This window comes from Amblyomma mixtum, chromosome 4, assembly GCF_055824585.1.
Source record: "Amblyomma mixtum isolate Tamu chromosome 4, ASM5582458v1, whole genome shotgun sequence".
NCBI lineage: Eukaryota > Metazoa > Arthropoda > Arachnida > Ixodida > Ixodidae > Amblyomma > Amblyomma mixtum.
The window spans coordinates 119,783,532-119,799,555 of record NC_143015.1 but is presented as its reverse complement, the minus strand read 5'-3'; the positions used below and the strand labels follow the sequence as shown (position 1 = coordinate 119,799,555).

General features: G+C 49.5%; 1 protein-coding gene across 3 annotated transcripts in view; it reads left to right on the top strand.

Moving 5' to 3' along the window:
- The window catches only part of drk (growth factor receptor-bound protein 2 drk), a 45,393-nt gene that overhangs the window by 19,867 nt on the left and 9,502 nt on the right, over positions 1-16,024 (top strand). The gene's annotated exons all lie outside the window — the stretch shown is intronic.

The following is a 16,024-nucleotide window of genomic DNA, read 5'->3' as shown; positions in this document are numbered from 1 at the left end:
CATGGATGAAAACGGAAGCACACGACACAGCCTGATGTGGGTGTGATCCGGAATTGGGGCAGCTCACCAGTGTTGTGACTGTCACCGCTGTCAATCTGTGGTGCATAATTGAAAAGCACGAAGCAAGCTGGAGTGGAGAGAAATCCTCGAGACTCTTGCAGTGCGGGGCACCTGTCTTACTGGGGTCATTCCATTCAGCAAGTCGGCGGTCAGTAGCCACAATTGTGATTGCAACCTTGATGTAGCCGACCCGCAAAGTTGTCCGCTTTTTCCCCCGAATCTTTGGGAATGGGAAAAGGAGATTTGTTGTTTTTTTTTTGCAAGACTCCTGGTTGGTGACGAATCCAGCTCGCCTTCAAGCGATGTTATTCCATCCTGGCCCTCATTGAAATGTGAATATCCCGCATTGGCTTTGTCATCATCGATGGCCTGTATTGCTGCAAGAGTCAGTCGGGCTGGCTGTTGCCAGGAAAAAAGAAGACGGTGGGCTTCAGGAGACACTAATGCACCCGGGGGGGGACTCCTGATGATCAAGTTACCATCGACAATCACTGCCCGAGGAGTGCGATGGCCATCAAATACCATGTTCCGAAAAGTGGCCCGTCAGGAGGAGTGTTGTCCATGACAACTGCAGTGGCACACCTGTGACAGAGGCTGCCTCAAGACATTTGGGTGCAGTGTTCAAGCTAAGAAAGTGTGCGTATGCCACCGGGCCTCACCTGACCTGCCTGGCAGTGGTTTTACTGCTGAGCCCATTACAACATCTGGGTTGAGAGTGCAGATTTTATCCATCTACAGATAAAGCGTGTGTGACCCTTACTGATGAGCGTATGACCTGCTTATCGCGTTGATTGGAAGAAATAGGCATGTATAACAGCTGGCATGCAGTATACCCCGGAATGTGGCAATGGCCGCCTCATTTTATGCAGTTTCAGCAGCAAGAGCTGTTATCGCATGCAAGATTACACCAACATTCTGGAGTGCAAGGTGCAAGTGACTTGGTACTACAACTGGCAAAAGTGGGGCAGGTTTTCCATCTCTTGCCATGACATTGACGTGTTGAGTCACAGTGCCTCTCCGTGACTTATTGGCTAGGTGTCCGTAAGGTTTTGTGTGAGAGAGCCAACTGTTGAGTTGCGAGGGAGACTGGCACCACACTGATAGAAAGCCAGCAGTATCCTGCTCTGGGGCAATCCAACACTGTCCTCTGCTTGTGTGCATATGGAATGACTGGAAAAGGCAGAGAAGAAACAGCTTTTTCTTCTCATGCCGTTATGCAGTTGTTTTTTTAAGCTTGTTTAACTGGCAGGACTGAATGTCTGGCCAAGTTTTCCTGCCTGTCATTGGCTGGTGAAACGCGCCTTTTCTGGTCTTGCGTTACGTATGTGAATACCACCCCCAGCGGACTAGCTCTGGTCAGTTTCTGTAACAAGTGGGAAGTATCTCGCCATCTTCGGTCCTTGTAGGTACATTCTATGCAGCAGGTACAGTCTTTGTCAAAAGTAACCAGGCTGCATGGTTTGCTTCTAGCTCGTACAGTGGAGCCCTTACAGCTTCCCTGAAGCTGAAATGGTTGTTAATGGTAAGGACTGGGGGTCTTCTTACCTTCCAACAACTTTTGATCTTTAGGAAAGTCATAAGGGCTCCAATATACAAGCTAGAAGCAAACCATGCAGCCTGGTTACTTTTGACTAAGACGGTACATGACCTCTTGAGTTCAATAAAGGACATTTTTTTTTTTTCAGTTGTGGTGTGAAATTGCCCGTGGAACTTGCTCCATTGTTGTTGGTTGGCGGCAGAAATCTGCTACTCGCGCTATACCACTGTCCTCTACGTTTGCCAGCAGTGTTTTTGTTCCTGTTCTTGCTGTGGTGGGGCTCCGTGTTTTGTTTTTTTTATGTCTTGTTCGAGTCTACCTTCGATGGCTGTTGCTGTTGCACCCTTTGCATGATGTTGACAAATGTCATGTTGCATTTCTGGCCTTAGTCATGTCAGTGGAGGTGGTCATCAATTGTGGCTATAGTTGTGGACGTTCTCTCTTTGTGCACGCTTGGAAATTTGAGGAGCGCTGTCATGATATTTCCTCTTGTGCAGGCTTGTGATCTTATCGAGCGGAGAAACTGGCTCTAGTGCACTGCCCTGAGGTGTTGAGCACATGCCACTGTCAGCAGGCATCTGCAGTTGAACCTCAAAATAAAAAACCTCACTTTAGCAAAATTCGGGAAGTAACTCATTGTTATCGTTCCCTAATCTGCTCCATTGAAAGCCATGCATTGTTTTTTTTTTTTCCACGACTTAAAGGTGCAGTGAAGAGGAATCTGAACTCATCTTTTTGCTGCGGGAACTCGATCTACACGTTCCGAGCATTCTTAGAAACCTCGAATTATTGCCCTGTGTGGCCGATTTTCCTAATTAAATCGAACTAACGTCCGGCTCCCGCCTTTATTTTTTTAATTCTCCCCGTACGGTGGGCGGAGTCGACCAACGCGCGGAGTGCCTTTCAGCCAGCTCCGTGGAGGCTTTGCTTTCGCTTTATTTTGTTTTTTATGTTTCCGTGAATAAATAGTAGTGTCATTCGCAGATAATATAGCCACAAAATAAGCCCACAGAAATAAAAATACGCGCGGGCTATTTGCTACTACGGATTACTACGTATTACTCCGCCGATGGCAGAGCGGCAAGCCGCCACGGGACTGGGTGAAAGGCACTCCACGTGTTGGTCAACTCCGCCCACCGCACGGGGAGAATTCAAAAATAAAGGCAGGAGCCGGACGTTAATTCGATTTAATTAGGGAAATCGGCCACACAGGGCTATAAATCGAGGTTTCTAAGAATGCTGGGAACGTGTAGATCGGGTTCCCGCGGCAAAAAGAAGAGTTCAGATTCCTCTTCACTGCACCTTTAACTTGGGAATTTTAATGCCACGCTTTAGATTCAGCAAAGGCCTTATGTATTGTACGCATGTGCCAGGAGCCTCCTTGACAAGAAGATGAAAATTTAGCCTAGACCGACCGTGATTTACAGGCGACCTTTTGTGCACAAATGTTGCTGGTGGGCTCTAGTCAGTAGAGGATTGGATTTTATGCTCACACCCTCTGTATTGGCGGGGGCGTCGTACAGTGTACAATGTCCAGACATAGTGAAGAAAAAAGCATACTGCTGTGTCATCCGTCGTGTGCAATGGAACCTGCGCTGGGCACGCTCCACCACCGGTCATTTGTTTAGCGCGGCGAAGCCTGCCGCCTGTCATCGGTACAGGTACCGTTAAATAAATTAATGATAAATTAAATTAATGATAAATTAATGATCGGTGATGAGAAGTTGCCCAGGAGGAGTAACCTGGTTCACACAGGCCCTACCGAAAGCAGCACCTGCCGTTGCAGAGCCATTGCTTAACTCTTTCACTACCGCGGAAAAGTGGACGATTTGGAAGAAAAAATTTTTTTCACAACAAGTAACAAACACAGCGCATATTGCAAGACATGAAATTGTAGCTTATTAGTTGCACTTCTGAATGAAACGAAGAGCAGAGTCGTGTGTGCAAATGTACTTGAACATTTATTTTTGAGATACAGTGGAACCTCGATTATACGTCCCCCGGTCATGCGACGACCCGCATTTTACGACGAATTTGTGCGGTCCCGGCAAAACCACCATAGAGACAATGCATTAAAAACCTCGGTTATACGACGCAAATTTTAGAAGGACCCCGCTTCGTACGACGGCTGGCTCGTACCGTCCGTCAAAAAAGGTCGTCAGCAAACGCAGGCCGGGATGTACCGTATTTTCGCGATTCTAAGCACCCCCCCCTATTTTCGGAAAAAAAATTCTGAAAAAAAAAAAAACTGCATGCGAATCTAAGCACCCCCGTTTTTGCGCGGAAGAGAGCGTTGCCGAGGCCGCCAAGTGCACAAGCTTGCTTTCTTTTTCGTCGAGCCTGTGCAGTCGGAGTCCCGAGGAGGCGGGGCCTGCGCGTTGTTGCGACTGAGAGAAGGATGAAAAGGAAAGTGCACGGGCCCGCCTGCTGGCTCGAGCCAAGCCACCACCGCTGCCAAGTGCAGATAGAGGAGAGTTAAAAGATCAGAGGAAAGATAAAGAGAAAAGATAAGACGCGCGTTGCAGCAACAGATGCGTCCGCAGGAGCCGACGCTGATGAAAAAATAGATAAGCGGGCGAGGCCGCGCTCGCCCAAGCGAGGACAGCGGCGTCCACGGCGCTTTTTGTAATGGAAGTAATGGATGCCATGTGCCCCGACGATAAAACTTCCGACTGAAGAGGAAGTGGACAACGATGCAGAGGTTTGCGCTCCCATTCCTAGTTACGCGGACGTGTTGCAGAGCGTCGACAACATCCGGCGCTTTGCTTGCGCGCGCGACGATGTTGACGACCTACTGCCGCACTTGGCAGCCCTTGAAAGAAAGTTGATGCGCCGAGGTTGGGCAAAGGTGCAAAAAAAATTACCGATTTTTTTAAACGGTAATAAAGATTTTTTTGCAAATCTGTTTCAAACAAATGCTGGGTTTTGCCTTTTTTAATCTGATTGGCATACTTGCCGCGGGCTTGAAGCCGGTCAACAGTTTTCGGCGCAAGGCCGAGCGCCACTGGCCGCATTCTTTGATTTTCGATTATACGACACCCGGATTATACGACGGTTTCGCGCGGTCCCCTGAACGTCGTATAATCGAGGTTCCACTGTATGCCAAAAACACGAAAAAAGTATACAGCGAAAACAAAAATTACGGGCTGCACTAAGCCAGAACTTGATTAGAGGAAAATTGGAAGGTACAAACTGTTGCGCATGTTTATGGCTCTCATTCTTCCCAGTTTCAGCTATGAGGAAAAATTATGGCACTTTTCCATAACTGGTCAGGTCAGGGGTCATGACTGTGGTGCCACTGTGAAAAGCAATCAGGTGAAGATGTGAAGCAGAGGTCAACTTGACAGGTGCTGCACATAACATTTGATCTTTGTTCTTGTTTTGTTTTCTGGTAGCAGAGCTGGCAGTTCCTTCTTTTTTTCATTTTTTTTTTTTTTTTGGTTGGTGACAAATGGATTCTATGGGAGCATTGGGGGCCTGGGCTTTGCCTCATCATACCCAAAGATTTGTTGAATGAGCTGCTGCCTGAAAGCCAGCTGATCAAATTTGCCATTTTGGGCAATCTTTGGAACATCAGGATGGATGAAGTTTCGTTTATGTGGTTCAAGAGCCAGGACACCTTCCAAGTTTTGCCGATAGATGCTTCCGCCGCTGAACCTTCTTGGTCTGCTATGTGCTAAAAAAAAAAAAACAAAAACAAAAAAAAGAAGCAAAGCGAAGAATAGATTTTGCTGTGATTTTGGTGGCAGAAGGCCAGAATAGATGATTCCTATAATCCAGTAGAGATATAGTCGCAGCAGGTCACCAATTTTCATGTATATGATGATTCCAATGAACTTCAGCATCTCCAACGGATTCGCCTCTTCCCATGAGCTGTCACGCTGAGCGTATGTTTGCTTATTGAAAATCTTCATCCATGAATACTTATTAGTGTTTTCACACACGGTCTTCATCACCTCCGCCATGAAGAGCATCAAGAAAAAGTCGAGAGGCCGAGCAGATCTTCGAGCGCCGCTCCGCAGCGATACGCCAATATGGACACCTAGCTGTCATCTTGGTTGAAAAACGCTTTGCGACTTTGAGAATTTCGCAAACTGCCCTGGCCATACGTTGTGAAGACCCTGAAGCACAAAAATAGACCACTGTCATCAATTACAAACCGCATGCTCCGCAGAAAACACGGAGCGAACGAAAATGAAACTTAAGTGCGAGCATGCGCTGACGTTCCAGGCCCCTGAGACGGAGTCTCGCTGTAGGAACTCGCTGTTTGCACATCGAGTCGAGTCGAGTCTCGCTGTTTGCACATCGTTGTCTGACTCATTACCACTGCCATTACCGGCCAAATTCTCGGTGCTGGCTTTCATTTTCGAGGAGTGTGCGGCGATGCGGACGCCATGCTCGCCGGCTGACACTGCTGCGGTCGTTCGGCGCCCCCTCATGTCCAAACACCAAAACCGAAAGTTCAGTCAAAACATTAGTTTTAAGTGCACAAACTAGATGGCGCAGCACGTCCACGAAAACTCCAGATCATGCACTTTTGCGCGGGCAATTTGAATCCGACAAATGTGTCCGATGGCCTATGGTGCGGTAGCAAAAGAGTTGACCACTGCACCGGGAGTGGTATGAGGACTCCCAGGGATCTATGAATGTAAAGTCGAGAACGACCGATTCCACATATATGGGCATTATTCCACTAAAGCTGTCGCGTCACACACTTAAAGCTTAAAGCTGTGTTCCCTTCAATTTTTTTTTAATGGTAGCACCGTCGCTAGGCGCCCGCTGGCAGATGCCATGTTTGTGTCATACTCCGCGGGTTGACAAATTGTTCATATCATTTGAACTGTAATCTTGTCGTGAATTTCGCATTAACTCTAATCGTATCTTGAGAGTCTGCTTTATTTACAAGGTGCCATCTACCAGGAGTGGTTCAAGATTCTGTAGCCTAATTTGTATTGCTGCAATGTGAGAACCTCAACTTAGCGAAATTTGCAATTTGATGAATTTTGTGGCTGCATGTATGACTTTGTTGTATCAAGGTTCGACAGCCTAGAAAGGCTGATGTCGGGGAAAACCTGGTGTTTTCGGTAAGAGTGGAGTGGTCCAGTTTGCTTTGAGTACTCTGTCCAGCCACCCGTGCTCTCTTGCTTGCTTTTCAGAGTCGAAATGATAAGAGAGCCAAGCTCATCCATTTCTGGATCCCCTCAGGTTACTGCCTTAGTCCGAATTTGACCACCATCGTCATTTGTCTAGCAGGGAAAGGAACAAGCTGTGTTGCTAGGCTCCTTTGTCAATTGAAGCGAATCGTAAATTATGAAAGAGAACAGGAATTTTTAATGGGGACTTGCTTAAATGCCAGTTTACGTGTCACACTTCAGGTGCTTCGCTTGACAATGCTATCTTCGCACATGTGTGTACTCCTTCGCAAAATATGTGTAAATCATGTGGCTGTCTCCCGGTGTGAGTAGATGTATACATATCTTTTTCCCCTGACCTGTTTTTGTCGAAGAACAAAGTGCACTTGGGGAAGATCCCCGTAAATTGTTCTCTGTGCCGCGCCATGTCAGCGTGACCAATGAAGCTGATAACGGCAGCTAGGAAAGGCAGTGTCCAAACCCCATCGTGCCTGCTGGCGAAACGGTGTCATGGGGGCCTTTGCAAAAAGCTGCGTGGTGCAGTGACACTCCTCCTCTACTGAAAAAGAAGCAGTTTTGTAACAAAGGCATTTGTCCATCGCTAGGACATTTGAATCATTATTGCTCTCCACATGCTTTTGTCCCTACCCAATGGATTGCAATTCAGAAAGCCCGCATTCAACGAGAAGAACATGCTTCTCGGAAGATCGACATGCATACAGCCTTGCCGGCGACGTATTACTGAGCTGCACAAATTGCATATACAGTGAGAGCTTGTTAATTTGAACCTTGATAATTCAAGTTTTCGGATAATTCGAACTACACTACTTGGTCCGGCCAAGCTCTGTAGAGATCTGTGTATAAAAAAGCCTGTTAACTCTTTCCTTACCACGGCACTAGGTGTCGATCGCCGACGAGCGAAGTTTTTGAGCGCGAATTTTGAAAATACCACTGCGCCCTGGACTTGTGGCGCCATCTCGGTGATTGTAGACAAAGTAGAGTTTCCGTTTCTGCACGGTTCACATTTTTACCGCGTGGCGGCGATTTTTAAAGGGCGCGCGGGTGCGAAGGTTGACGCGCACTTGAGCGGAGTGATGGCGTCGACATCCGAAACCGCGCGCGCTCGAAAGATCGCAGTTTTGCTCGATCCGGACGACCCGGCAAGTGATCTTTTAGACTCATCGAGCACAGATGACTCTGACATCGATGTCGCGTCGTCGGAGTTCAGCTCAGATGAGGAAGACGCAGCCGATCAGCCGGGAGCTCTAATTTCATTAATTATTTGTGATTGCTAATTTTTATTACCCATTTTGTTATTACTGTATTTCTTTCGTAATGTGCTTTTGTACTGTGCATTTAACACGCGCGTTTTGGTATATAGTATTGTGCTATAAGTTAATCTTTACCTTGAAAAAAAAAATTTAAGTAGGACCAATCAAGAACTTGAATATTTCACTATGCGTCTTGTAATTTTTCCTAACTCAAAAAGTACTGAGTGTATGGATATCATTTTATACAGAAATGTTGCCTATTGATATACCCACAATTTGTATATTTTGGAATTTCGGTAAAAAATTTTTTGCCAGAGATATTGTAACAGTTGCTACACAGAAAAGTAACTGCAGCGGCTGAACGAGGGCACCAGAGAAAACGGACCTCCACTTCAGCGTTGTCTACTTCTTGCGGCTGCGATCTTTTTCCTCTTCTACGTCCAATCCTCGTGTCACTGCCCCCTCTTCAGGAGCATCGCCCCGATGCGGTGGTACCGTCAGACTGAAGAAAAAGTGTTCAAGAGTTGCACCACGAGTCTGACATCAGGGGATATGACCACATGCAGCCGGAAAGTCACTCGGGGGGTCGCTCGTAGTACGGCTTCATTCGCACCACATGCACAATGTCGCTGCGCTTGCCGTTGTGCGATGAACGAGCTGGCGAGGCTGGTGAAACTTCGTACGTTACGTCGCTCAGGCGGCGGACAACAAGGTAAGGGCCGAAGTAGCGGCGCAGTAACTTTTCGGACAGCCCGCGGCGACGAACGGGCGTCCAAACCCACACATAGTCGCCTGGGTTGTAGGTAACGTGGCGGCGTCCAAGGTTGTAGCGGTCAGCATCGATCTGCTGCTGACGATGAATGCGGTGTCTGGCCAGTTGCCGCGCTTCTTCCGCACGCTGAACATAGGTGGCGACGTCGACATCAAGTTCACTCTCACTGTCAGGCGGGTCCACGGGTAGCATAGCATCCAGGGGGGTGGTAACCTGTCGACCGAAGACTAATTCGAACGGAGTGAACTGCGTCGTCTCTTGCTGCGCGGTATTATACGCGAATGTGGCGTATGGAAGAATTTCGTCCCATGTCTTGTGCTCGATATCAATATACATGGAAAGCATGTCGGTCAAGGTCCTGTTGAGGCGTTCCACCAAGCCGTTTGTCTGCGGGTGGTAGGCCGTTGTACGTCTATGGCTGGTGTGCGTGAGCTTGAGTACAGCCTGAGTGAAGCGGGCCGTAAATGCAGCTCCACGGTCAGTAATGATAGCTGCAGGAGCACCATGACGCAGGACGATGTTGTGGACGAAGAAGTCGGCGACTTCAGCAGCAGTACCGTTTGCAAGTGACGCGGTCTCAGCGTATCGGGTCAAATAATCTGTCGCGACCGCAATCCACCGTTTTCCTCTGGACGACTTCGGAAAAGGGCCGAGGAGGTCTATGCCAATTTGCTGAAAAGGGGTCTTTGGTGGTGCTATGGGCTGCAGAAAGCCTGCTGGCTTTAGAGGAGGAGATTTGCGCCGTTGGCAATCCCGGCATGTTGTTACGTATCTACGCACGGATTGTAGTAAATTGGGCCAGTAATACTTAAGCCGAATCTTTGCCAGTGTGCGACTGACCCCCAAATGGCCCGCGGATGGTTCATCATGACAAGCGCTTAAGATTTCGGAGCGTAACTGGGATGGCATGACAAGCAGAAACGTCTCCTTGTTGCTGTCAAAGTTGCGCTTGTAGAGGACTCCACGCCGCAGAATGAAGGACTGTAGTCCACGGCGAAACACACGAGGGACATGAGCATTCAAACCCTCCAGATACTTAACGAGTGGCGCCAACTCAGAATCTGCTCGTTGAAGCTGCGCCATACGGGAGATGCTAATGGCACAAAGAGTAGGGCAATCTTCGGTGATGTCTTGCGTAGCCGGTTCCACGGGCGCTCGTGATAAACAGTCCGCGTCTTGGTGCTGCCGACCCGATTTATAGACGACCGTAACGTCGTACTCCTGTAAACGGAGGCTCCATCTAGCCAACCGGCCGGAAGGGTCTTGAATGCTGGCTAGCCAGCATAGTGAGTGATGATCGCTGACAACACGAAACGGTCGGCCGTAGATGTAAGGTCGAAACTTACTCAGAGCCCAGATGACGGCAAGGCACTCCTTTTCTGTCGTCGAATAGTTCCGTTCCGATCGAGAAAGTGTGCGGCTCGCATAAGCGATTACTCGCTCTGCGCCGTCCTGCCACTGTACGAGGATCGCTCCGAGGCCGACATTGCTGGCGTCAGTGTGGACATCAGTCTCTGCATTCTCGTCGAAATGAGCTAGTATTGGTGGACTTTGAAGGCGGCAGCGGAGTTCCTCGAAGGCTGCGTCTTGGGCACTTCCCCATACGAAGGGTGTGTCATCTCGAGTCAAGGCAGTCAATGGCTCAGCTAGGCGAGAAAAATCTTTAACAAAGCGGCGGTAATACGAGCAGAGGCCCAAAAAACGTCGGAGGGCCTTCTTGTCGGTTGGGCGTGGGAAACGGGAGACGGCGGAAGTCTTGTCGGGGTCTGGAAGAACACCTTGTGCGCTGACAACATGTCCTAAGAAACGGAGCTCCTCGAAGGCGAAATGGCATTTCTCTGGCTTGATAGTTAGTTGTGCAGACTGGAGGGCTTGAAGGACAATGCGCAATCGCTGCAAGTGTTGTTCGAAGCTAGACGAAAAGATGACCACGTCGTCCAGGTACACAAGGCACGACTGCCACTTCAAACCAGCTAAAACAGTGTCCATCATGCGTTGAAATGTGGCCGGAGCGGAGCAAAGTCCAAATGGGAGCACCTTAAATTCGTACTGACCGTCGGGTGTCACGAAAGCCGTTTTCTCGCGGTCTCGCTCGTCCACCTCGATCTGCCAATATCCGCTTTTCAGATCTAAGGAAGAGAAGAACCTGGCGTCCCGGAGTCGGTCGAGGGCATCATCGATCCTCGGGAGTGGGTATACGTCCTTTTTGGTAACATTATTCAGTTTCCTGTAATCAACACAGAATTGCAACGTGTTGTCTTTCTTTTTCACCAGGACCACCGGCGACGCCCACGGACTTGTTGACGGCTGTATAACATCGTCTGCAAGCATTTCATCGACTTGCGTTCTAATAGCTTCGCGCTCTTTAGGCGAAACGCGGTATGGACGCTGACAAACTGGTGGCGTGGTCGAATCGGTGACAATGCGATGCTTGGCTACCGGCGTACGTCCGACCTTGGAGCTCGCCGCGAAGCAATCTGTAAAATCAAGTAGCAGCGACGACAGAAGGTTCTTCTGATGAGGTGACAACTCCGGGTTGATTTTAACCTTCTGAAGGGCGTTACTTGGTGCGGCATCGTCGTGAAGATTCACCTGTACGGGGCACAGATTCGGCAACCTATCCACGTCGTCGAGGAAGGCGACGGCCGTTCCCTTGGCGAGGTGCTGAATTTCATTCGTGAAATTCGTCAGAAAAACTGTCGCACAGCCGTCATTCAGTTCGACAAGACCGCGCGCGATAGCCACACCCTTCTCGAGCAACAGCGAAGGGTGACTGTCCGCAATACCTTCGTAGTCGTGAAACGAGTCGTTCCTCACTAACACCAGTACACTGGACCGTGGTGGCAGCATTACGTCGTCTTCGACTATACGCAGAGCGTTGCCTCCTGGGCCTTCTGTGTCACTCTGCGCCACGGCTTGCTTCGTCGAAAATCTGACTCGCGCCTCGTGTAGATCGATCACAGCACCGTTTGCCTGTAGAAAGTCGAGGCCCAGAATCAAATCTCTCGAACACTCGCTCAAGACGACGAATTCACCCACGTAGACGAAACCGCGGATGCAGACTCGGGCTGTGCACCTTCCGGCCGGGCTAATGAGGTGACCTCCAGCTGTGCGAATGCTAGGGCCCAACCATGGTGTCAAAACTTTGCTCAATTCCTGGGCGAGGGTGTGGCTCATCACTGAATAGTCAGCACCAGTATCAAGTAAAGCGATGGTGTCAGTTCCGTCAATCGTCACACACAAATCAGAAGTAGCGCGTCGGATGCTGTCGCTACCCTGCCCCGGTGAGGAATCAGCGTATCGGTATATCGGCGGCGGAGGATCTTCAGTTTTCCCGACAGCAGCAGCCTTGCCTCCGGAGACCGCTGGAATTAGTTTTCCCGATGTGGACTGGGAGAACGCCGCTCAGGGTAGCCGGCGTCTCGGCGAGGGCTTGGGGAACGGTAACGCAGCGGAGATGACGACCTAGGATCGTAGCGACCGTATGTCCCAGGCCTCTGACGGGCCGACAGATGAGCTTCAATTTCGAATGGTCGTTCGCCATTCCGGGGGCAAGGGTCGTCGGGCGCAAAACCACGCAGACCCACTCGGCGGTACGGGCAGGCCCTGTAAAGATGTCCCGCCTCACCACAGTGGTAGCAAAGGGGCCGCCGGTCCGGTGCACGCCACACATCACACTTCCGTGGCCGCTGGCAAGCTGGTCGATCAGGCACACAGGAAAGACCAGACGGCTGCGCTGCGTGAGTCGCGGTGTTCACGTCGTAGCCTGACGTTGGGGCCCGGCAGAGGACAGACGCATAGGTAGGTCTGACCTCAGTCTGTCTTGGGATCTCAGGCAGTTGTTGCTGCTGTGCTGCTAGGCGCACCTCGTCCCGGACGACTTCAGACAGCGATGTAACAGACGGCGCGCTGGGAGGCAGCTGGAGGGCTTGTAATTCCTCCCTGACGATCGACCTGATTAGGTCCCGTAAAACGGCCGCATCACTCCCTAGCGGCATCGAAGAAACAGCGGGCCCAAGCGTGCTTACATCCCGATTGTACTGCCGGGCTCGTTGCAGGAGCGTCGTCTCCATGGTAGTCGCTTCCGTGAGGAATTCGGCAACAGTACGCGGTGGACTGCGCACAAGACCGGCGAAAAGCTCCTGCTTGACCCCGCGCATGAGGTGGCGAAGCTTCGTCTCCTCCGCCATGGATGGGTCAGCACGCTTGAAGAGGCGCGTCATGTCCTCCACATACATGCGGACGCTTTCGTTAGTCCGCTGGTTACGGGAGCGAAGCGCAGCTTTAGCTTTCTCCCGGCGGTCTGCGTTGGGGAATGTAGCTAGGAGATTTTGGCGAAATGCCTCCCAGGTGGACAGGTTGCTCTCGTGGTTCTCGTACCATGTCCTAGCGGAGTCCTCGAGCGCAAAATACACGTTATGCAGCTTACGGTCGTCGCTCCAGCCGTTGTAGCGGGCGACCCGCTCGAAGGTGTCTAGCCAGTCTTCCGCATCTTCGTACACGTCACCGTGAAAAGATGCCGGTGTTCGCGGCGTGTGGTAGAGGATGGGCGCCGGGGACCTACTGTCTGTGGCCATTTCCGGTGGGACCGCCGGTCGAGGCTGCGTCATCCTCGTCGGGTTGGCAAGAGGCCCGAACTCAGGCGATTCACCGCGGAGGCGGCGGCTTGGGCGCTGATGGACCGGTGTGAGTTCCGTCTTTATCTCGTAGGCGTACGCAGGTCGGGAAGCGTACCCAGCACCTCCACCAGATGTGTAACAGTTGCTACACAGAAAAGTAACTGCAGCGGCTGAACGAGGGCACCAGAGAAAACGGACCTCCACTTCAGCGTCGTCTACTTCTTGCGGCTGCGATCTTTTTCCTCTTCTACGTCCAATCCTCGTGTCAATATTACTCCTTACCCAGAAACTTTTTGTATTTTTTGTTTTTTTGTTCATGAATATTTTTTTATGGAAATAAATCTTTTTGTATTTCTTAAAAATAAATACTGCTTGAGAGCACGTTCATTTACCTTCACTTTTATGTACCGCATGGCACTGTACATTTAGTAGCTGTTGCACAAAAAATTCCCAACTAAACCATACAAAAAACAGCCAATTTCCCCGTGGTAAGGAAAGAGTTAATTCGAGAGCAAGTCAGTTCCGCTGCGGATAGTTCAAACTACGCGCCGCCGCGTCTGTGCGGTTTAACACACAGCACGTGGGCAAAAAAAATGGAGCACCTCCGCAAAATTGGCGGCTCCACACATCCTAAAAACGGGGACAGAAGATGGAACCAGGTAAAACCATGCATGCTTTGCCATGCTTGGTGCTGCCTTGCTGCGAACACTGGTCCTTTTCGTGCCTTCCCTACTGCACTTTTACTGTCTCTCCTTTCTCAGTAGACTGCGCCGTCTTTTTTTTTATGTTCATAGCCAGCTTCACTATTTTCTTTTTTTTTTCTTGTGTGCACTGCTACTCATGGCTTCAAGGCCCTCGAAAAGTTTTCTCCACGCAGCTCTCAGTTTAGCGGTTAAACCATCTGAAAGAGCGCAGTTTTAATGGACTGGACGTCTTCAGTGTCCATTTGCCTCCGAGCGTAGGCCTCGCAATCCTAGACTTCGCTCGTCTTCGGGAAGTACGTTGCCGCGGTCAGACACTCTTTACTGCAGCCGCATTTTTTTTAAAGAATATTTACTATAAACTACAAAATTAAAATGTACAGCGTATGGAAAGGAAAACAGGTCTGCAATTTCACTTTACTATATCAGCGTTTTTACTACAGCAGGGTTCTGCTGTAGCTAAGGCCCCTAGTTTCCCAGGATTCTCTGATTCGGCAAAATATCGCTGATTTAAGCATTTTTTGCGGATTTTTGTGTTTACAGCTAAATTCTCATTTTCTGATGCAGTATTTTTGCGGGCATCAGTAGGCACAACAGAACAGTGGGAGAATGACTGAATTACCTTATTTTCATGAATATAACACGAAGGTGAGGTTCAGACCTTACGAAAATTTTAAAGGGAATAATATTACTGTTATAACAATATCAAATTGTTCAGGGCAAATATGGCCAAAGCAGGACCCCCGCAGATCAGGTTTTTACCAGCAAAAACATTAGATGTTTAAATGCTTAGATTGATCAATTGGCTCTTGCCCTACCACAAGCTTCCGGTCCCAGTTAGCTCAGTTGGTAGAGCAACTGCTGCAGTGAAGCGATAGTCCCGGGTTCGAACCCCCGAACTGGACGAATTTTTTTCTTTAGCTACGAAGTTTCTGTGGACACTGTATAGGTTTCCTTTGTAGCCGCTTAGCTGCGCTTGGTTGGATGCCAATGGATAATTACTCCAGCCGCCGCGGTGGCTCAGCAGTTATAGTGCTCGGCTGCTGATCCGGAAGACGCGGGTTCGATCCCGGCCACGGCGGTTGAATTTCTTTGGAGGAGAAATTCTAGAGGCCCGTGTACTGTGCGATGTCAGTGCACGTTAAAGAACCCCAGGTGGTCGAAATTTCCGGAGCCCTCCACTACGGCGTCTCTCATAGCCTGAGTCGCTTTGGGATGTTAAACCGCATAAACCACAAACCACCAGTCCCAGTTAGCTCAGTTGGTAGTGCAACTGCTGCAGTGAAGTGGTAGTCCCGGGTTCGAACCCCTGACCTGGACGAATTTTTTTAACTAAGAAGTTTCTGTGGACACTGTATAGGTTTCCTTTGTAGCCGCTTGGCTGCGCTTGGTTGGATGCCAATGGGTAATTACTCGCTTGTTTAAAAATGTTGGCTGTTTGTAAGCGTGCCCATTACACTCGGGAACTGGTAGAGGACTGAAATGTAGTGACAGAGACATCGCTCAGTTTCTTCTAAGCGGGACGATCAAGGTGAAGATTTCGACATCTTGTCTTTCTTGGCTGGAATGGAAGAGCAGTGACCCTAGCACTCTCTTCCATTGCTCTGTTGCAGTCAACTTTGTTGACTCACAAGGGTCATTCAGTCGTTACAGAGATCTAGTGTGAAGAAAGTGCCCTTCTTTGCATGAAGATAGCAGGAAAACATTGTACCTAGTTACAACAGTCACCTCCAATTTTAAACGCGGGACCTCTGCATCATTCAAGGTGTGTGTTTAAAGGTGCACTGAAGAGGAATCTGAACTTGTCTTTTTGCCGCGGGAACTCGATCTACACATTCCGAGCTTTCTTAGAAACCGCGATTTATTGCCCTGTGTGGCCGATTTTCCTAATTAAATCGAATTAGCGTCCGGCTCCCGCCTTTTCTTTTTTAA